At 37.2% G+C, this 22,961-nt stretch overlaps 1 pseudogene; it reads right to left on the reverse strand.

Moving 5' to 3' along the window:
- Positions 1–22,961, reverse strand: part of LOC114031746 — a 47,233-nt pseudogene that overhangs the window by 10,513 nt on the left and 13,759 nt on the right.

Consider the following 22,961-nt stretch of genomic DNA (forward strand, 5'->3'; position numbering starts at 1 on the left):
CTAAAAAATATGTGGATACCTGTATGATACCCAAACCATCCATCTGTTGTCCATCACTTTGCAACATGGCTGCCCCACTTCCTTTGCTGATGATGAATCTGTGGGAGAATGACTTTTTGTACCACTTCTTGTGGGCAAGTCCTTGTTGATAACTGTTACACTTTACTTATCTCTACCATATATCACTTATTCACACTTTCACTTTCTTGCCATGTTGTGCCTTAATGATTGTGGTATTCTATGATTCCAGCTACATTGTATCACTGGAAGAATACTGTTGTTAAAAAAAAAGTTTTGAGAGCAGCTCAGGATTGTTCAAAGGGCATAGGATTTCTGAAAAATATCCCAGATTATTTTCTTCTTCTTAATAAATCATGGAGTCAGTTCACCATCCATCTCTCCAAGAGTCTCTCCAAGACTAATAGGCCAAATCAATGACTATTTAGTTGCATATTGTAGATCTGGGAATAATCATTCTTTATCTATATGCTTTTCCTGTGTGTATTATTAGATCAAACTCTCTAAAACATTATACTCATTTTACTGATGAAAAAACTGAGGCTCAGAGAAGGTGAAAGAGATGGAACTTGAACCAAGGACTCCTGGCTTCTAATTCTATATTCTTCCTACCATATCATTCTGCACTATTGAGTCATCCCTGGCCTTATACTTAAATGCAATAAGCATGTTTTTTCATTCCCATTTTTAATGGAAATATTAACCATTTCCCCATATTATAAGCGCAAAATCTTGAACTTCTTTGAGTTAGAAAAAACGTTTTTCTTCCTCACAGGAATATATGTATTCAGTCAATCAACAAGCAATTATTAAACACTTCACTATATGCCAAGCATTGTACTAAGTCCTCACGATACAGAGAAAGGTGAAAATATGATCTCTATCCTCAAGAAGCTCACATTCTAGGGAGGGAGATAACAAACTGCATATATACAAGATACATGCTGTGTAAATAGGAGGCTATCTTATAAGGAAGGCATTAGCAGTGGGAGTGGGAGAGGGGATGAACCAGGAAAAGCCTCTTGCAGAAGTTCAAGAGATCTAAGGTGAGTGTTGAGGGAAACCAGAGAAGCCAAGAGGCAGAGGTAAGGAAGGAGAATATTCCAGGAATAAGTGACCTCAGGAGAAAGGCATGGAGGTGGGAGATGGAGGGTTTATGTGAGGATCAGCAAGAAGGCCAGTGTCACTGTACCTCAAAGTGTGAAGAGGAGTAAAGTACAAGAAGACTGAAAAGGTAGGAAGGGACCTGGTAGTGAATGGCTTTAAAAGATGAACAAAGAGGGGCAACTAGGTGATGCAGTGAACAGAGCACTGGCCCTGGAGCCAGGAGGACCTGAGTTCAAATCTGGTCTCAGAGCAGACATTTGACACTTACTAGCTGTGTGACACTGGGCAAGTCACTTAACCCCAATTGCCTCACCAAAAAAAAAAAAAAAGAATTATATATTTGCCCCTGAAGGTAATAGGGAACCACTGAAGTTTCCTGGGTATACAGGTGAGCGAGTCAAATCTGAGCTTCAGGAAGATTATTTTGGCAACTGACCAGAACATATAATAGAAGATGAAGAAATGAGGTAAAGAGACCATGACAGGCTATTACAATAGCTCAAGGGTGAAGTGATGATGGTCCTAATCATGGTGGCATGCTTGTGAGTGGAGAAAAGGGGATGCATATGAAAGATGTTGTGAAGATAGAAACAAAAAAAAAACTTAACAACAGACTGGCCACCTGGGATGAGTACAAGTTAGGAGTCAAGAATAATAATGTGGTTGAGAGCATGGGTGACTGGGAGGATGTCAAGTGCCCTTGACAATAAAATGAAAGTTGGAAAGAGGAAAGAGTTTTGGGAAAAGATCATGAGCTCTGTATTTGGATATGTCAAGTTTGACGTGTCTATGCAGCTCCAAGTCTATGAATGTAAGATTCTATGAATATTTTATCAGCAGCATTCTGAGGATTATTGAGGGGATACTTTTCATCAACTTTCAAACCTCTTTTTTGTAACTGGAGACACTTCACAAAGATACCAAATAGATCAAAGTATACGTAGAGATACTAAGGTGTCTTCTTACCTGAATTCTGCTTTCTCATTGCAAGTAACATAGATGCCATCATTCTCACAGGTAAAGTTTTCACAGTGATTTATGTGAGGTTTCGATGGATTAATTGACACCTTTGTAGGGATAGATGATGACTCAGTGAAAAGGAGATGTGATAGATTTAAAGGAGAAAAGGGTACATGAATAGAAGTTGGTTTTTGTTTTAATAACCATGGGGTCTTAAGTTTTGGAATTGTGGGTATGTTGGAACATTTACAATCCTGTAGAAATTAAGGCTGGGTCAATCAGTCAACAATCATTGGCTGATATTAAGCACTTACTATGTTCCAGCCATGGTACTAAGTACCAGGGATACAAAGAAAGGAAAAAAAATAACCTGTCCCTGCCTTTAAGGAGTGTCCATTCTAATGGAATAAACCATAATAACTAGGTACATAGAAGATAAAAGTAGAGTAAATAGAATATAATATGAAAGGTGAGGCATTAGCTGCTGTGTTCTCCTTCACTGGAAGTCTTCAAGGGAAGGCTGGATGACCATTTGATGGGAATTTTGTTGAAGACATGGACATTCCAATGCAGAAAAACATGGTGCATGTTTTAGGAGGTTTCAGAGTGGGGAAAACTGGCAGAGCTAAATCTGTGTTTGCTCAGAACTAACACATTTTACTTGCTTTCACTAATCAATCAGAAAGTACCTGTGTTTTAAGCACTTACAATGTGCCACACACTGGATACAAAAACAAAATTATAAATGTGCAAATAATACAAGATATGGCAGAATTAATAAAACTATCAATTTTATTTCCTACAGAAACATTTATCTCCCTCCAGAGGAATAGAACAATGCTAAGGGATGCATGACAAGGGATATAATCTGGTTTTCCTTCTATTTGAACATAGGAAAGTCAAAATGTGCCAACATTTTAAATTGGGCTACCTGCTAACAATAAGATCTCTTCTTATCAAGTCTTAAATCAGGAAGATCAAAGAGTAGAGCATGTTAGAGCCAGGAACCTTAAACTACAGATAATCCCATCACCTTCACTTTACAGATAAGGAAACAGAGGCCCAAAGAGCACCCCTCCCCAGGTGTGGTGGGTGTTTCGGTGTGGATCTATAATTTCACTAGTATACAGAGGTCATAGTGAAGAAACTCCTATGAACACATATTGACAACTATTCTTAATTTATTAGCTTGGTGAAATCCCTGGCACACATAGGTTAAGGACTGTGGCCAGGATCACAAGGCCTGTATGAATAGGAAGTAGGACTTGAACACAGGCCATCTTGACTCTGATGCCAGTTCTCTATCCTCTATGCCACATTGCTTCTCACAAGGTATATTTAACATGAACTAAATTACAGCTCTAATTAACAAAACATGAGAACTATTGAAATATGAAATATACTTTGATGTCATACATAATCTCTTATAGCTGAAAAGAGAACACAGAAACTACACAGAAAGTCGCCTACTGTCACATAAAGAAAAACATTCTCAACAGCAGGGCCACCTTGTATTTACATACCTTTCACCGTCAAAGGAATGTAGACAGTATCTCCTTTGATAAAATCTCTGCTTTGTAGCCATTTCTGTGTTATGTAGGTACTAGTTCCATATCCTCGACCTCTGCTATATGATGTTCCATTAGGGAAAGTTGCCATCACGCCTACTTTGGAGGGTTTGTCCCAAAAAAAGATTTTATTATCACTATCTGAAAAAAGCCATTCATATTTCTGAGTCATGTACAGTAAGGTCAGATTTTTTGAGATTAGGAAAGCACAAATGGTACAATAATGTAAGCATAAAGTTATAAAGTAACTACATGGTGCATCTGGCCTGTGATACTTTCTCTGCCTGACCAATGGAGCTTGTTACCAACATATTTGATGCTGCAGGAATACATAGTAGATAGAACTGGCCTGTTTCATAGGTTGAGTTGATGATCACCACTGTGGTGTAACTGGAGAGTGATGCAATGTAATTTGCCCAGGATCATACAGAGAGCACTATTTCCATTATGCCATATGTTCTGACCCCAAGATGACCTCTTTTAGTTACTCAGTACTACTCAAAATGGGTTGAGGAAATTGCAAAGGAATCAATACTGACTCCATGAAAGGCAGTTCTATTCCATCCTCTGTGGCTCTAAAGATAGGACCTATATGTACAAGTGTGAATATGTGTGTGTGTGTGTGTGTACACATATATAATATATACATACATATTTACATACATATACATATGTGTGTATATATATACGTATACACACACATATACACACACAGCTACTCTTTGTGTGGTGGCAAAAAATTGGAAATTGAGGGGATGTCTGTAATTTGAGAACAGCTAAACAAGTTGTGGTACATGATTGTGATGGAATACTATTGTGTTATAAGAAATAATGAGCAGGACGGTTTCAGATAAACCTCGAAGGATTTATATGAACTCATGCAAAGTGAAGTGAGCAGAATAAGGAGCACATTGTACATAGTAATAGCAATAATTGTATAATGATCAACTCTGAATGACAGCCATTCTCAGCAAGCCAAGAAAATGCAGAAGGAGTTATGATGAAAAATGTTATTCACCTCCAAAGAAAGAACTGATGGAGTCTCAGTACAGGTTGAAGCATAATTTTTTTTCACTTTTTCTATTTTTCTTGCCTTTTTTGCAATATGTTTAATATTGAAATGTGTTTTACATGATTTCACATGTATAATTGATATCACATTTCTTGCCTTCTCAATGGGTGGGGAAGGGGGGGAGGGACCGAGAGAATTCAGAACTCAAAAAATTTTAAATAAATATTAAAAAAACAAATTTTTAAATTTAAAAAAAAAGAACATTAAAAAAAAAACAAATTCTGGCATCCAGGATTAAAAAAATAATAAAAGCAGTTCTCTTCTATTCAAGAACTGAATTATAAAACTATCATATCCAACCCTCATGTACCCAAGGTAGTTAGTTCACACCAAGAGTGGACAGTAAAGGTAAGTGACCAAGAAACAGAAATGAGACATAAATCAGAGGTTGAGAATGAGTTGGGGGTAGTAATTACCCTTTGAATCAGTCCATATTTCTCATGTGTCCACCCTTCTCATTCTAGGTTTCTCTACTGAAGCTTCTACTGATCATCATTCTTGACACCCACCTCCCCACAACTATTGCAATACTCCCTCACAAGCTCCCCTGCTCCAAAGACTCTGGGATCTAGTACTAAATCTATTAGTGGTCCCTATTAACTGACCAGCAACTTAGTGGCATTTTCATTCTTCCCCCCCCTTTTCTTTTTTCCCTCCCTCCCCACCTTCCCATTGAAATTAATATATTGTGTCAGCAGTAAAGAAAAAAAATCACAAACCAATTGTCTTGAATGGATCTGTAGTCACACTCCTCTTGTTGGACATGCACCGACAAATATCAGGATTTTGATCCAATAGCGTCATTGTGGCTTGTGTTGCCATGGACATGGCCACTGTAATTGTTCATCATTGGCTCCAGAGATCAGGGAGAAATATATCCCTACATTAGTCTGATCACTTACATTTAACTGAACCTGAAAGGCATAGCCTTTGTCAGAATAAAATGGAGGGCTATAGATGACTCCCCTTGAGCTAAGGATTTTCGTGAAATTACTTATCCTCCAGACATGATGAGGGCACCAAGTTTCTGAAAGGTTGATGTCATCAATGGAGATACCACCACCTGACGAGCCCATACCTTGAGTTCCTTCAAATACCACCCTGAATTTGTTGGTAGCTGCCAATGGTACATAATAGAGTTGCCAGCTCCCATGGGACACATCTGTAATAGAAGAGAACTGGTGGCTTTTTAAAGTGAATCAATTACCGAGTCATGTACTAATGAATAACAATAGTCCCTCACCTCCAAGACCAAACAAGTCAATAACGTTTTAAATTCAAACATTTTACTTCCAAATATTCATGCAAGATCACATGATCTGAAAGAATGTTTAAGCACATTTCTAGTAACCTACAAAATTGCCTATACTTTTCTAGGATTATAGGGCTAAATAAGAAGCCATATTCAGCAATCAAGTGTTACTTCTGCTTACAAGAATGTAAGAACTGGTTGTAAAAATTATTTCCCAGTTTTCTACTTCCTTTCTAATCTTGGATGCATTGGCTATGTTTGTGCAAAAACTTTCCAATTTAATGTAACCAAAATTATCCATTTTGCATTTCATAATCTTCTATATCTCTTGTTTGGTCATAAATCCTTCACTTCTCCATAGATCGACCAGTGTCTCTGATAAAGGCATCATTTCTAAAATGTATAGAGAACTGAGTCAAATTTATAAGAGTACAAGTCATTCCCCAATTGATAAATGGTCAAAGGATATGAACAGGCAGTTTTCAGAGGAAGAAATTAAAGCTATCTATAATCATATGAAAAAAATGTTTTAAATCACTGTTGATTAGAGAAATGCAAATCAAAACAACTCTGAGGTACCACATCACACCTATCAGATTGGCTAACATGACCAAACAGGACAATGATAAATGTTGGAGAAGATGTGGGAAAACTGGAACACTAATGCATTGTCGGTGGAGGTTGTGAAATAATCCAATCATTTTGGAAAGCAATTTGGCACTATGGCCAAAGGGCTATAAAATTGTGCATACCCATTGATCCAGCAATTCTAGGTCTATATCCCAAGGAGATCATAAAAACAGGAAAAGGACTCACATGTACAAAAAAATATTTATAGCAGCTCTTTAGTGGTGGCAAAGAATTGGAAATTAAGGGGATGCCCATCAATTGGGGAATGGCTGAACAAGTTGTGGCATATGAATGTAAAGAAATACTGTTGTACTATAAGAAATGATGAGCAGGCAGACTTCAAAAAATCCTGGAAAGACTTACATGAACTGATGAAGAGTGAAATGAGCAGAACCAGGAGAACATTGTACATAGTAATAGCCACATTGTACAATGACTGACTTTGATAGACTTGGCTTTTCACAGCAATGCAAGAATCTAAGACAACTCCAAAAGACTCATGATGGAAAATGCTATCCACATCTAGAGAAAGAACTATGGAGTCTGAATGCAGATGGAAGCATACTATTTGCTTTTCCTTTGCTGTTTTGCTTTATTGCTTCATTCTTGTGGTTCCTCCCATTAGTTCTAATTGTTCTTTACATCATGACCAATGGGAAAATGTTTAATATGAATGTATAAGTAGAGCCTATATCAGATTGCACACCATCTTGGGATGGTGAGAAGAGTGGGAGGGGGAGAAAATTTAAAATTCAAAATCTTATGGAAGTGGATGTTGAAAACTAAAAATAAATTAATTATTAAAAAAGAATGTAAGAACTAAAATTAATAATAGCTAGAATTTTTATAGTGCTTTAAGGTTTGCAAAGCACTTTACAAAAAGCTCATTTGATCCTACCAATAACACAAAAGTTTGCTGCCCATTCCCCAGTGAAAACACACAAAATACTACCAATCCTTAGAAAGATTACTTCCTGAAATCTTGCTCCCCAGAAACTCTCCCCAATATTTTGATATTTGGGGAATTTATCTGGCCTATTAGAATAGGAAAAGGGGGAATAAGCATTTATTAAGCATCTACTATGTTCCCTGAGAGGTAGGTGTTATTATTATTCCCATTTTCCAGATGAAGAAACTGAAGCAGACAGAGCTTAAATGACTAGCCCAGGGTCAAACAGGTAGCAAGCGTCTGAGACTAGATTTGAACTCAGGTCTTTGAAATAACACACTGAGTCAGAACAATGGCCTTTGTCTGATGTTCACATCACAGATTGTTTCGAAGGAATGTACCAATAGGATCATAGAGTTATAACTAGAAGGGACTGTATAGGCAACTCACTCATTTTATCGATGAGAAAGTTAAGACTCACAGGGGTTAAGTGGCTTACCCTATCAGTTAGTAAATGGCAGTGCCATAATTTAAACTCAGGTCCTTGGATCCCTAATCCATCACACTTTCTGCTTTACCATGATATTTATTTATCTCCTACAACATCATCCTCAAAGTGTAGTGATAAAAGCAGGATATTCCTAGATCTCTTTTTATAGTACTATCATGTCCTAAACATTCCATGAGTCTGTTTATATTTTGGACCTGTCTAAGAATTTTAAGATCCTATTAACTTGAAAATCCTACAGATGTATGAGTTCCTTGGAAACAAATTTGGCAAAGTTAGCACCAGTTCCCCAGTGATAATACACAGATTGCTACCAATCCTTAGAAAAATTACTTCCTAAAATCTTGCCCTCTAGCAACTCTCCCTAATGCCTTGATAGCTGGGGAATTTACCTAACCTATTGACAAACAGAAAGGAGGAACAAGCCTTTATTAACCATTTAATGTGTGCTCTGTGAGGTACATGGTATTATCCTCATTTTACAGCTGAAAAAATTAAGGCATATGGAGGTGAAGAGACTTGCCCAGGGTCACTCATAGTATCTAGGGTTGGATTTGAACTCATCTCCAGCCTCAGTGCTCCATCCACTTCTCCGCCTCTCACTCTGTGTATATAAAGGTGCTATCTCAATATAGAATTGTAAACTTGAAATGAAGAAGGAGATGACAGATCTTCTAGACCAACCCCTTTCTAAATCATTAATTTTAGCTGCAACATCCCCAAAAGTGGTCATCTGCTTTAAGATCTTCAGTGACAGGGCACTTAACTGTTTGCACCCTTTCCCCACGGCAGTCTAATCTATTTTTTTTTGTTTCCCCAATTGTCAAAAAACATTTCCTTTGGCTCCTCATAAAACCAGTCCTTCCTTATTAATATACTGGCCATCTCTCATGGATACCAACACACCTTGTGCCCTCTTGGGAGAGAAAAGCATTGTGTGATAAAGGAAAGAAGCTTTTGACATGCTGGGAAAAGGGAAGCAAAGAGCTACAGAAGGTCTCAGATCAAAGTCAAACTTAGTTTCCCTGAAAATGGAACCTCATACCTTTCATTTCATCCACTAGAGTAAGAAAGGTTTTATGAAGGGCTGTGGTATACTCCCTGATGTAGATCTTGAGCTTGACATCATTGTTACTGCTGTTGTAGTAATAAAACTGCAAGCACTGAAACACTCTGTTGGGGTAAAATAATCGACTTTCCAGGATTGCATTTCCCTCCTCGTTCACAGAGCTGCTTTTGAAGTGCATAAAGAAACAGGAACCTGGGAGAAGAGAGAAAAGAGACTTGAAGACCCTAGCTCCTAAAGGGAAATTTCATAGGTAGGTAGGTGTACTTAATTTTAATACATGAAGCCATCATAAACTCGGGATTTTTTTTCATTTCCTACAACCTAAAGTACAGTACAGAGTCAGGACCTGACTTTATATGCTAAACAAAATATTAGTCAATTGGCTACATATGTATTTAAAAAACCACACATTTACAATAGCAAAACACTATGCTTTTACATGACTCCAGGTCTAATCACAATTGGCAAGAGGGGAAACTGAGGCACAGGACTATTTTAAAAAAAAAACACTATTATGTCATTTCAAATATCATTTCAAACCCTGCCAAGGCAGCCAGGCAAAATGGGGCAGGTTCATGGGTGTGCTGATAAATATTTAACAACTAGATTTCTGTGGGGGAAAAAAACTGTATGCATGACAGATTTTTAAATTTAATCTGCATGATCATTTTCTCCATCATTTCCTTAAGTCTAGAAATTCAACAGAATAAACAAAAAAAATCAGGCTCTGATTTGGAATGTTCGTTGATTTCTGAAGCATGAATGTTCACACCAAAAATTTGGCTCCAGGTCGGAGATTCTTCCAAATCTACATACCCATTCTTCTTTCAGAAGGAAAAGAGGTGCTCTATGGAACAGTGCCTCTAAGGACACACCATCAGGAATAGGAGAAAGGAAGAAGGGAGATCAAACAAGGAGAGGAGTTTATCACACCGGTTAACAAGTAGTTTCCACCCAACCATTTTGGAGAACAATTTGGAAATATACCCAAAGGGCTATAAAAATGTGCATGCCCTTTGACCCAGCAATAGCCCTTCTAGAGCTATACCCCAAAAAGATCATAAAAATGGAGAAAGGACCCACATGTATAAAAATATTTATAGCAGCTCTTTTTGTGGTGGCAAAGAATTGGAAATTGAGGGGATGCCCATCAATTGGGGAATCGCTGAACAAGTTGTAGTATATGAATGGAATGGAATTCTATTGTTCTATAAGAAATGATGAACAGGCTGACTTCAGAAAAACCTGGAAAGACTTGCATGGACTAATGCTGAGTGAAGTGAGTAGAACCAGGAGAACATTGTACATAGTAGCAGCCATGTTGTGCAATGACTGACTTTGATAGGCTTGGCTCTTCTCAACAATGCAAGGATATAAGACATCTCCAAAAGTCTCATGATGGAAAATGTTATCCACATCCAAAGAAAAAACTATGGAGTTTGAATGCAGATCAAAACATACTATTTACTATTTTTTTCTTCCGTTTTGTTTTGTTTCCTCTTTCTTGTGGTACCTCTTTTTGGTTCTAATTCTTCCTCACAACATCACTAATTTGAAAATATGTTTAATAGGAATGTATATGTATAGCCTATATCAGATTATGCGCCGTCTTGGGGAGGGAGGTGCAAAGAGAGGGGGAGAAAAATTTAAAACTCAAAAGCTTATGGAAGTGATTGTTGATAAATCAAAACAGATTAATAAAAATTAACAAAAAAAAAACCAAGTAGTTTCTACAACTGCATATACTATGGTTAATTCAAGCCAAGGATTTGAATATCCTCTCAGGAAATGTAAATGCACCACAGTTCTGAGGATTACAGAAATAGTGATGGTGAAGAAAATAAAGCCCTTTGATAGTCTGCCCTGATTCGCACTCTTCCTGAATTCTTGTGTCCTACTAGCTAATCCTGATGATGAAAATAATAATAGCTAAGATTTATATCATGCTTTCTGTGATGTGTGCACTGCGCTAAGAACTTTACGGCTCTCTGACTTAGTCCTCACAGCAACCCTGGGAGGTCGGCGCTATCATCATCTTTATTTTACAAATGAGCAATCTGAGGCAATTAAATAACTTGCTCAGTGCCACATAGTCAGTAAGCATCTGAGGCCAGACTTGAACTAAGGTCTCCCTGACTCCAGACCAAGTGCTCCATCCATTGTGTCATCTGGCTGAGGTAACTATATAATTGAAGGAATAAGAAAAGAGGACACCAAAAACCTTAGTGATCTAGAGCTGCGAAGTATCTTACACACCATCTAGTCCAGGCCCTTCACTTTACATATGAGGGAAATGAGGCATAGAAGGATTAAGAGAATTCCCAAAGACAAAGGTAGGATTTGAACCTAGGTTCCCTAACTTCAGATAGGCATCCCCATACACCATGTTGCCTCCCTTGAGTTCTATCTTCACATGCCAATGGAGAAATGTGGGATAGGATGAATCATTGCTCCATGCTCAGGGAAATGCCTGCCTCAGTTTTCCTTGTGAACCATCCAGTCCAGAAGGGTCCAAATTGTATGAATCATTTATCTTTTTTGAGCCTCAGTTTTCTTGTTTATAAAAATCCTCAGATTTACAAAACTGTAAAACTTGGGCTAGAGGCACTCAAAGTTTATTTCTGCTCTAATATACCATCACTACAATTCTACTTACTCAGCCTTCTGAGGAAAATTTGCTGCTGGAAGATCATGGGGCTGGTCAGAGGGGGTTATTTGCTTCTTAATTAGCTACTTAAGAGTTGCTTTGTAAGTTTTTGCTCAACACCAGCTATGTTCAAAGCGAACACTAAGATGTGATGAAATATGGTCCCTGCCCTTTGGGAGTCCATATTTTATGGAAAAGGCAATATTAGAAAAAAATCTTAACAAATTATTTCTGATTTCAAGTAATAACAATTCCAAAGCACAAGGAAAAGAAAAACAAAAACCCTAAGTTCAGAGACTTGCTTCAGTCTGCCCCTCTATTTTTAACCTTCCCATTTCCCCCTCCCCCCAGAACACAAGAGCAATTTGCTCTTTCACCTATCGTATTCTCCCCCAACTACCCAATGATTGTCCTGCGAAGTTTAAGAAAGGGAACTTTGAAGGCCCTCTCCAGACTCCAGACAGCTTATAAAGAAGTGATTACTAAAAGCTTTATGATGGAAAGAGCATTGTCTCAGCAGCCAGAGGACATGGATTTAGATTCCACCTCTGACACTGCCCCTGTGACCTAAGTAATCACTTATTTCCCCTGCACCACAGTTTACTCAACTGAACAAGATGGCTCCTGAGACCCCTAGAGTCTTAAGATTCTGGCCTTCTCAGTGTCCTGACCTGACCATTAGAACTAGTATAATGCCCTAAGTTTTAGCATCTGGTTTTACCAGAAACAGACGTCAAGTGTGGGACTAGAAATGTGGTGTTTTAAGACAATGTTAGCCCAAACCAAATTGCAAAGGGAAATGTGCAACAGTTAGAATAAATGAAATGTCATCTGCCAAGGTTTTTCCTTTTCTTTGATCATGTGAGAAGATCAGATTTTTTTCAAAGAACAGTAAAACACACAGTTTAATCTCACTCACACACATAAACACACACACGCACACCCATGTGTGCATGCACAAACACAGCCACGTCTTTTCTCCAGGAAATTACAAGCTATTCATTTCTCCTCTTCTGGCTCTAAAGGATCTAGTCATAACCTATGGAACTGCAAAGAAAAATTCCTCTACCATCCATCCTTTCTCAGATAATTCTGCCTTCATATTGGGCCTGTTGCTTGATGCAAACAGAATTGTCTGATCTAAATGAGCAGGCAGACAACAAAATGCAAGCCCCGATTTGAACTGAATATAAAGAGGGCTTAAGACTGGTTCCTTCCCTTCCCCTTCCACCTTTTTTCCTTCCCACTCACTTATCCCTTAGTAGAACTCCTGGGGAATGGGCAGAGTCCACAAGTACCCATCCCCTCCCATGTTCCCTCCTACACACACACACACACACACACACACACACACACACACACACACACACACAAATGTATGTACACATAGGAACACAATTGCTGAAGAAATCTCTCCTCAGGTTGGAAGCCCAGGATCTGAACTATAGACCAAAGATCTGGGGCTGGAAGGGACCTCTGAGGTCACTGAGTCCAACCCTCTCATTCTACAAATGAGAAAACAGATTCAAAGAAGTTGAGTGATTTATCGGTAGTAAAATCACAGGTGGGATTCAAACCCAGAGCCCTACCATGCCAGAGTCCCTGTCCTTTCCACCTCATCACTGTCTGAACTCACTGAGATGTTGCAGTTGCAGGAAACTAAGGGAGAAGACTTTAATCATTTTAATTTGCTGCAGCAACAAGTCAAATTCCAAAACTGCTCTTAATATGAATTTAAAACTTGATAATAAGTCTAATAAGACTCATAGAGCTTAGAAATAAGACGCCATGCTGTCTTTAGACAACATTTACCTTTTTCCATTAGAGCACCAGCCTGGTGTAGGAGATAAACTTCCTAGACTGGGAATCAAGAAGACTTGGATTCCCATCAGGCCTGTGGCACTGGCTACCTGTGTGACCCTGGACATGTCACTCAGACTCTGTGAACATTAATTTCCTCACCTGTAAAATGAAGAGGTTAGACTAGATGCCCTCTAAGGTCCCTAGCAGCTCTAAATCTATAAGCCTAGGGCATAACTAAGCTAAAGACAAATGCTAAGAGGTCTGCTGAAGAAAGCAAACTATGTAAGAGCCAACTCTGGTTGTTACCTTTGCACTTATCCAGGCTTGATTGATCAGTGTCAGGCCCACCAGGCACCTGAGAAACCCTTCGCCAGTCACCATTATCTTCTGAGCCTTGAATCATGCCGCAAATATTTTCCAGTTCAAAATCACATGAATCCATAAAGGTTATGGAAGAAGCTACAGAAGGCAAAAATCATTGAATGATTCTCTAGTTAGGAGGTAACCTGTTTTTCGTTCAACGAGTGATTCAGTTGAGTAATAAGGAAGGCATTGAGGGGGAAATGGAAATCAGCAAGTCTTGGGCAGTAAGTTGAGTGCCCTGAGGAGCTCTGATAATGGCAGCTCACACAGCCAACATAGAAAGGAAAGGTTGGTAAAGCTGCCCTAACTTGGAAATATTATTAAGGGATATGTTGAATCAATGCCTACTTCTTTCTATCTTCCTCAAATTACTGAGCTGGCTGAGTAACAGCCCAGCTTCTTACATCTTTTTCCTCCATCTTCCATCCTTCAATCTTCTATCCATTTCTCCTTAGGAATTTGTATATTTCATTGTCCTCCAAGTACTGTCTTAAAACTGTTTTCACTATGTCAAATACACCTATTTCTGACTCTGTAGCAGTCCTTCCAAAACCTGTCAGGTAGATAAATCCTGGTGCCAAATTGACATTTCCAAGGGCAAATGTAAGTCTATACTCCACAATGGGTCAAATATGTTTCCAACCAAAAAGATCTATTTAGAAGAAAAATACCACTGAGTCTTCCTTGTAGCCACATAGTATTTAAGGGAGTCAGTGCAGCATAGTGGCTAGAGGGCTAGCTTGGAAATCAGGAATATATATGGTCAAGTCCCGATTCTGACCCATAAGGCTTGTGTTAGTCAGTCAGGCAGTCCACCAATATCAATTGCTATAAAGCACCTCCTACATGCCAAACATTGTGCTAAGCATTAGGAACACAAAGAAAGGAAAAAAACAAAAATTCCCTGATCTCAAGTCTAATGAGAGTTACTCTAGGCAAATAATTTTGCCTCTCAGTACCCCATGGCACCACTCTAAGACTATAAATTGTAGGAGGAGGCATTGAGCTATATTGGCAGGGAGAATTTTCTCACTAGGAGGGAGCCAATTAAAGCTCATTCCAATAATCATGGTCCAATAATAGCTCACAGTTATGTGGTGATTAATAGTTTACACAGCATTCCTCACAATAAATCTGTGAGGATGCTGATAAAAAATATCACCTCTAATTTATAGTAGAGAAAACTGAATTAAGTGACTTGCCCCAAGTGACATGGCTAATAAATGCAGGGCCACAACTTAACTCTTGGTTTTCTGATTTCCAACCTACTGCTCCAAACTGCCTACCTACAACACCATGTTGCAACAATGCAAATTTAATTCCAAATCTTCTCCTCTCATTTTTCATTACGACTAAATTTTTCCTAATTGCAAGAACCAAACAGATTGAAACTTTTCCCCACAGAACAGGAGGAAACAGCCATGGTTCCATAGAGGCCAGGGTACTTACAGCAGTTGTAGCGTCGATGCAGTCTTTCGATGTCATAATCGCTGAAATCTATGCGCTGTCCAATCACATCCATGAAGTCAGGGTTTCTTGTTATAATTGTTGGTTCTGTTCCCCTTTGGAAGGCAGATTTGGAGTAGTGCATCAGAGATGTGTAGTCATAGGGAACATTCAGGGATTCTATTAGCTCTTCACTAAAAGATAGGAAATTTAACTCTGTGCCTAAAATAAATATAAGATAAATTATATCAATGATATAAAATTAAAAGTATGAATAATATTAAATTTTAAATGCTTAATGGTTATGAACCTTAGGTTATCTTACAGCAAATACAAGGTCGTTGTGAATAATGTTTTCTTTCATGGTTCTATTTTGTGCCCATGTCTAGTTTCATCAGTATTCGAGGCTCCCAGTGAGGAAACTTCTCCCACTAGTGCAGATCAGCAACTTAGTTCTAACTTATGACCTTAGAGAATTACTTGGGGACATGAGAGGTTAAATGACTAGCCCTTGGTCATGCAGCTAGTGTGGGTTAGAGGCAGGTCTTGAGTTCAGGTCTTCCTGACTTTCAGGCCTACACTCTATCCATTATGCCATATTGTGTGGTACTAAATGATATAATGTTTCCGTGTGTGGCATGCACATGCTTCATATGCGATACAACATAAATGTATTTTACTTGACTATAACTATTTTGTTACCAAAGTAGGGATTTTCTTAGTGCTCCTAAAGAACAAGAGCTGTCATTTGCTTTTCTTTGCTTCCCCAGTGCCTGGCACATAGTAGGTGCTTAATAAATGTTTTTTGACTGCTGGAGTGTTGTGGGAGAGTAATGGGAATTCTAAGGGGGTAGTGATAGTGATGCAAAAGAAGAAACATTAAACTTTTTTTGAATACTCAGGAGAGAATAAAGGAAATTCAGAAAGGGAAATAAAGAAGAATGGCAGTGTTGTTACTACCACATTAAATAGCATACATACTTAAAAAAAACAAGCTTTACATGGCAGATTCATGGTTTCATATGAAACCAGGCTCATTCATTTTATGTCCTTTGAATATGAAAATTATTATGTTTGTTGATATCAGTCAAGTTCATAATAAAACTTTAAAAATAAAAATATGTGATATGGATACATTCTGAAACTAAAGAACTGACATCTATATTGTGCTTTATAATTATAATGCACTTTCAATACAATGTCATTTGATCCTTAATGTTTCAGCGGCATACATAGTATAATACATGCTGTCTGAATAATGGGTTGGACTACATGGTCACTGATCGTCACTTCAAATCCTCCAATTCTGTGATCTCCAACAGCTGTTTAACTTTACTTAGCTTTAGTTTCCTCATTCATGAAAAGGGAATATGTATTATACTTACATTATATCATTATTATGCTGGAATATTTATTGGAATATTATTATTAGCTGGAATTCAAACTTAAATATTTTGATTTCTAAACTAATGCTCTTTCCATTCTATCCTTACTACTCTCAGGTCATTTCTAGCTCTGAAGTTTTATGATTCTATTATACCATATACTTTCTGCCATGGTTCCAAAATGGATTGGGTCCTGGCATTGGGACTAGGAAGGTCTAGATTCAAGTATTACCATTGACATGAGCTAATTATGTAATAATGGACAAGTCACTTAAACTCTCAGTGCTTTCAGGCAACTCTCTAAGATAATAAGTTTTAGACAAGTTGCTGATCTGCACCAGTAGATGGATTTCCCCCAATGATGAAACATAGCTCCTGACTCCCCCCAAAGAAAGGAACTTATTATTTTATGAAAAGCCTAGGATTATGGTATCATGAGCATATGTTGACTTTCATCACACTTCAAATCTTAAGCATCCTCGTTTAGCTCCTAAAAGAAAGTTGCATTGGTCAGTACCATAAGTCATTGAATGACAGCAAAGATACTTTAAACCCAAAGATATTCAGGAACAAAGGTGAACCAGCCCTAGAAGTGTGACACAAAGGTCCATCCTTAAGCTCCAATATCAATGGATATTGTAATAACCCAGTCCCCTCTTTCCCAGTTAGCACCAATCCAGTGAAAGGAAGTTCTGGCAGAGAGGTACCAATAAGAGTTGGTAACAAAAGTGGAATTCTTGGAACATAATGCTGAAAGGTAGGAAGGGAAGTATTGAAATATAGAAAGTAGAATATACTGAAAATCATATTGGAAAAGTTAAGACCATTGGCACATAAAAATGAAGGGGTATGAGGAGGTGATGATGGGATATGTAGCACACAGAAGATTATGAAAGGAAGGAGCATCAGAAAGGAATGACAGAGTCAGGAGAATTTTACAGTGAAATAACACTTTCTGAAATGTGATTTATACATTACTTCAATGATTCAATAAGGTTTCATCACTTTAGGTTCTCCCTTCACCACCATAGAACTCAACCCCACAAGTATCTGAGTAGATTGTCTTCATGAGTGACTATAGTTGGAAAATTCATCTCCAAGGGGGTGACCCTCTGGTGATACTTAGCTCAGATACTCCATAAGTAACCAACCTACACTCACTGCCAGGATCCTACTCAAGAATTGTCTACCTTGAAGTAAAGCCAAGATGGCAGAGTAGAGGGAGAATTTTAGCCAAACTCTCCCAACATTCCCCTCCAAATAACTTTAAAATAGGACATCAAATTGAATCCTGGAGCAGCATAACCAACAAAAGGTCAAAGTGAGACATTTTCCCAGTTCAGGACATAGGTCAGAAGGAGAGGTCTGTGGCACCATGGTAGGGACTTGTTGGGAATACATTTTGGTGGTAATACCATCTGTTGACCCTGGAGGCAGCCGTAGTGATGGCAAAAGTAGGAGCAGTAGTACCAGGAGTTCTCATTATCTGGAAAATGGTAAAGGGACTGGACACCTGGTAAGAAAGTTATTACAGGGGACCCCCTTGTGGGCACTGGGTACAGGACATGGCACCATTTGCAAGCTCTAAAGCCCATGACCCAATTCCAGGTCATAGTTCCAAGGCAGAGAGGCGTACTTGTGGTTGCAAAAGAGCAGGAGCCCAAATTCCAGGTAGCAGTTCCAGGGCAGAAGAGCAGGGGTCTAGTTTCTGGTCACAATTTGGGACAGAAAAGAGTCACTAATGCTTGTTGTCAAAAGGGAGCAGGTGTGTTTCCTGGATTGGGGCTAGAACCCAGACCAGAAGAGAAGTAAACACACATCTCCTTGGATCATATCACCTTGGAAGTGCTTAAAAGTTATAGACCCCCAGAACTAGATGTGAAAACAGAAGGGAAAAAAAAGCCTGATAATTGGGACAGTGACCCCATCCCAGAGGTAAACAGATTGCAACTCTAAAATAAAATTCAAGATCAAGTTAAGGTTGGAAAAATAAGGAAACAACAACGGCAAAAGAACCTGAAAATAACAATCTGCTATGGTGAAAGGTAAGTTCAAGACAGAAAATCTGAAGAAGACAATAACATGAAAATATCTAAAAGCAAAGTCTCAAAGAAAAATGCAGATTGGACAAAAACTCAACAAGAACTCATAGAAGAGTGAAAGAAAGATTTTACAAAAGCAAAAGATAACTTTTAAAAGCAAAAAAAACAAACAGAAGAAAATGAGAAAAGAAATGAGAGTAATATGAGAAAATATGAAAGGAAATTAATAGTTTGGTAAAAGAGGCACAAAATCTCACTAAAGAAAATAATTTCTTAAAGAATGGAATTGGACAAATGGGAAAAGAGATTTTTTTTAAAAAAAAAAGCTTCACTGAAGAAAATAATTCCTTAAGAATTAGAATTTGTCAAGTAGAAGCTAATGACTCCACGTGACATCAAGAAACAATAAAACAAAGTAAAAGAAATGAAAAAATTGATCAGAAATACAACTGACCTAAAAAATAGATTAAGGAGAGATAATTTAAGAATTATTGGACCACCTCAAACTCATGAGCAAAAACAGACACCAGCCACCATATTTCAAGAAACTAAATAGCAAAACCTCTAGATCTAGAATTGTAGGGGAATATCTAGATATCTAGAACTGTAAGGAAAAATAGAAATTAAAGGAAGCTATTTATAAATTCCTGATAGAGACCCCAAAATGAAAACTCTCAGGAATATTGTAATTAAATTCCAGAACACCCAAGTCAAGGAGAATGTACTACAAGCAGAAAGAAAAAAAAAACTATTCAAATATCATAGGGCCAGAGCCAGGATCACAAAAGATTTAGCAACTATCACAATAAAGGAGTGGAGGATTTCAAATATGATTATTGGGAGGCAAAGGAGCTGGGATTACAACTAAGAATAATCACTCAAAGGAAGGTGGAAAAATTGGGACTCTAATGCACTGTTTGTGGAATTGTGAACTGGTTCAATGAATCTGGTGAACAATTTGGAACTACATCCAAAAAGCAATATAATTATTCATTCCCTTTGATACAGCAACACCTATACTACATTTGTATCCCAAAAAGATCAAAGAAGAAGGGGAAGGATCTGTATGTACAAAAATATTTATAGAAGCTCTTTTTGTGATGGCAAAGAATTAGCAATTGAGAGGATGCGCATCATTTGGAGAATGGCTAATCAAGTTGTGGTTTATGATTGTGATGGAATACTATTGTGGTTCTGAGAAATGATGAACAGGATGCTTTCAGAAAAAGTTGGGAAGACTTTTATGAACTGATACAAAGTGAAATTAGCAGAATCAGAAGAACATTGTACACAGTAATAGCAATATTGCACAATAATGAAGTATGAATGACATCTATTTTCAGCAATACAATAATCCAAGATAACTCCAAAAGGACTTGTGATGGAAAATGCTATCAAACCCCCAAGAAATAACTGATGGAATCTGAATTAAAATCAAAGCATATTTTTTTTTGCTTTCTCTATTTTTGAGGGGGTTTTGTCTGTTTTCTTTTGAAACATGGCTAATATGGAAATATGTTTTGCATGACTTCATATGGATAACTGATATCAAGTTGCTTGTCTTCTCAAGGAGAGAGGGAGTAATGGGAAAGAAAAAAAATAATTTGGAACCCAAAACTTTGAAAAAATTAATGTTAATTTTTACATGTAATTGAGAAATACTTAATGAATTAAATATTCTTTAAAAAAAAATAACCTGCCTAGCATAACTAAGCATAACACTACAGGAGGGAAAGTGGATATTTAGTGAAATAGGGGACTTCCAGGCATTCCTGATGAAAAGACCAGAGCTGACTATAAGGACACACACAAAGTTACAATAAAGTTATGGAGAAGAATTTATTATGCTTCAACTGATGTAAAAAAGGCAGGAATACAAAACATGATTTCAGAGATGCAAAAGCAAAAATAGACCTAATTAAAAGAGATAATCAAAGAAACTACATTTTGTTAACAGATACCATAAATAATGAAGTACTAAACAAATAGGTAACAAATGGCATAGTACCCAAATTTCTAAAGGAAAAATTTAATGAGTCACAGGAGGAAATAGACTGTGAAACTATGCTAGTGGGGGACCTTAACTTTTCCCTCTCAGAACTAGGTAAATCTAAAATAAATACGAAAAAAAGTTAAGTAGATGAATAGAATTTTAGAAAAGATAGATATGATGGACCTTTGAGCAATGCTGAGTGGGAATATAAAGGCATATACCATTTTCTCACCTGTATATGGCACCTTCACAAAATTTGACCATGTATTAAGGTATAAAAACTTCACAAACAAATGCAGAAAATCAGAAATATTAAGTGCATCATTTTCATACCATAATGGTATAAAAATTACATTCAATAAAGAACTTTGAAAGCACAGCATAGAACATAAATTCCTTAAGGGTAGGTACATTTTAATTTGATAAAGATAGATCTAAACAAATGGAAAATCATTAACTGCTCATTGGTAGGCTGAGCCAATATAATAAAAATGACAATTCTACTTAAATTAATTTACTTATTCAAAGCCATACCATCCAAATTATTAAATAATTATTTTATAGATCTAGAAAAAATTAATAACAAAATTCATCTGGAAGAATAAATAATCAAGAATACAAAGGGAATCAATGAAAAATATGAAGGAAGGCAGCCTAGCACTATCAGATTTCAAAGTGTACAACAAAGCAGTAATCATCAAAACAATCTGATACTGGCTAAGAAATAGAGTGGTTGATCAGAAGGATGCATTAGGTACACAATATACTAAAGTAAATGACTATATTTATTTGATGTTTGATAAATTAAAAAAAAAAAGATCCAAGCTTCTGGGGCCAGAATTCACTATTGGGAAAAAAAAATGCTAAGAAATCTGGAAAGCAGTCTAACAGAATCAGGCATAAACCAACATCTCACTCCACATACCAAGATAAGTTAAAAATTGGCATGATTTAGACAAAAAGAGTGATTTCATAAGCAAAATAGAGAAGAATGGAGAAACTTGACCATCATATCTATAAATAAGAGAAATAAGGGAAGAGTTTATGACCAAACAAGAGATAGAGAGGATCATGGGAGGTAAAATGGATAATTTTGATTGCATTAAGTTAACAAATTTTAGCACAAACAAAAACTATGCAGCCAAAATTAGAAAAAAAATCGGGAAATTTGTAAACAAAAAAAAAACAGTAAGCTTCTCAGATAAAGGTTTTATTCCTCAAATATATAGGGAACTGAGATTAACTTATAAAAAAACAAGATCCATTCCCTAATTGATAAATGGTCAAATGATATTAACATTGCCACACGGTGTATACACATTACATTATTTATGGCTAATATTTACATCCTACATTACATAATTATATTATATAAAATATTTACACTCTATATATGTTATACTAAACATCATGTTAAGATGCTATCTCTACATGAAAGGCAACACAGTATGGGGGAAAGTTCCATAATTGGTTTCTAATTCTGTCTCTACCATTGGCTAGTTGGATATGTAACACTGAACAAATCTATGAAACACTTTGAGATTGAATTTGCTCATCTTTCTACGCAGCTGCCAAAGGTTCTTCCTGAACCTTCACTCTTTCAATGATTTTCAATTTTTCCTTGATAAATGTCTACTTCCTAGCCACCTAAAAATACATCTAGATCTCTCCCTCACTTGATCCATTAACTCCTACATCTCACCTGTATCTCTCTTTGTTTTTGTCATTAAATTCTTAGAAGTTCTGTCTCCACTTCCTTTCTTCTCACTCTTCTCAACTCTCTGCAGTCTAGTGTTTTACCTCATCATTCAATTAAAACTACTCCATCCAAAGTTAATTGTCAAATTAATCTTAATTGCCAAATCTAATAGCTTTTTTCTCAATTCTCATGCTTTTTGACTTCTTCAAAGACTTTAATTGAACATCTTTTTCTTATTACTCTATTCTCTCTGAGATTTTATGGCACTGCTCTCTCTTGGTGCTCCACCTGACTGACTTCTCCTTCTTAGTCTCCTCTGCTGGACTATCACAGGAATAATGACCAACAATTGGGATTGTTTCCCAGGGTTCTTACCTTCGCCCTCTCTTTTCTCTCTCTGTACTACCTAGCTTGGTGATCTCATCAGCTCATAGGGGTTCAGTAATCATCTCTAAACAGATGATTCCCAGATCTATTTATTCAGCTTCCTATTACCTCAGGATCAAATAT

This window comes from Vombatus ursinus, unplaced genomic scaffold (genome assembly GCF_900497805.2).
Source record: "Vombatus ursinus unplaced genomic scaffold, bare-nosed wombat genome assembly UNPS02015255.1, whole genome shotgun sequence".
NCBI classification, from domain to species: domain Eukaryota; kingdom Metazoa; phylum Chordata; class Mammalia; order Diprotodontia; family Vombatidae; genus Vombatus; species Vombatus ursinus.